The following is a 1,309-nucleotide window of genomic DNA, read 5'->3' as shown; positions in this document are numbered from 1 at the left end:
TTCAGAGGTAGTGAGATGATAACTTGAAGGCAAAGACTTGTTAGTGATTATTAGTCAGGTAATGAGGAAGGTCTACCTTAACTCTATTCAGACTTTGTCTAGAAGCCACAGAGATATCTGCTATTTCATTTTACTGGTGCAACCTATGGAAACATTTGACTTCTTTGAACCCTTCAGAACTTTAGTCTTGTATTTTAAAGTTTCAGACGACTAAACCACTATTTAGCTGGTGAATATCTGACTGAGAGATATGAGATGGTATCAGTAGACATAATTTTGTAAACTAGACAGGCCTCGTGGATGTTTATAGCAATAACCCAGCAGCCAAGAGTTTAGCACCTGCATCCTCCTGTGGAGGCGTTTAAGTGTCTGGGTTTTCACAAATAACAGGCGCTCATGAAGGTACTTAACAGTGAAACATTAGCATCCAGCAGATTTTCATTGCTCTCCTGAGTACTGGTATTGCAGTCCCACCCTTTTAATGGAAAAAAAAAAAAAACCTGAAAATTCTACCTAGCCTAAAAATTTCAATTGTAGTGCCACGTACTTTGGGAAATCCAGCCCTAGCCACGAGGCTGCTAAAGAACTCCTGCGGCAGAAGGGTTAGCGCTGCTTGGACTGCCCTGGAACATCTGTAAAGCAAAACTCATAGAAGATTATACTGGTATGTCACCTCACGCGGCTTAAAAGTAAATACATACATAAATAAATAACCTTTCGGCTTCCGAGCCCTTGCTCAGAAGCACCTAGAACCACAGAATCGTTTAGGTTGGAAAGACCTTTAAGATCATCAAGTCCAACCATTAACCTAACCCTGCCATCCCATCACTAAAACACATCCCTAAGCACCTCGTCTGCCCGTATTTAAATACCTCCAGGGGTGGGGACTCAACCACCTCCCTGGGCAGCCCGTTCCAGAGCCTGACAACCCTTTCTGTGAAGAATTTTGTTCCTAATGTCTAGCCTAAACCTGCCCTGGGGCAGCTTGAGGCCATTCCCCCTCGTCCTACCGCCTGTCACCTGGCAGAAGAGGCCGACCCCCACCTGGCTACAGCCCCCTGTCAGGCAGTCCTAGAGGGCGACGAGGTCTCCCCTCAGCCTCCTCTTCTCCAGGCTGAACCTCTCGCTCCCCTTTTGCGTTTCGGTCCCAACAGCCAGCGTTTCAGCCACCACCGCCATACCAGACCCTTCCGTCCCCTTCTCTGCATCAAGAAGTCTGAAGCAGGAAAACGCAGTTCTATTTAAGCACGGAAGCGCCCACCGGCCGCTCAGAACCCTCGCTATTTCAGCCGGCGACCCGCGCACCGCG

This window comes from Egretta garzetta, unplaced genomic scaffold (genome assembly GCF_000687185.1).
Source record: "Egretta garzetta isolate BGI_Z169 unplaced genomic scaffold, ASM68718v1 scaffold264, whole genome shotgun sequence".
NCBI lineage: Eukaryota > Metazoa > Chordata > Aves > Pelecaniformes > Ardeidae > Egretta > Egretta garzetta.
This window is presented reverse-complemented; position numbering follows the sequence as displayed.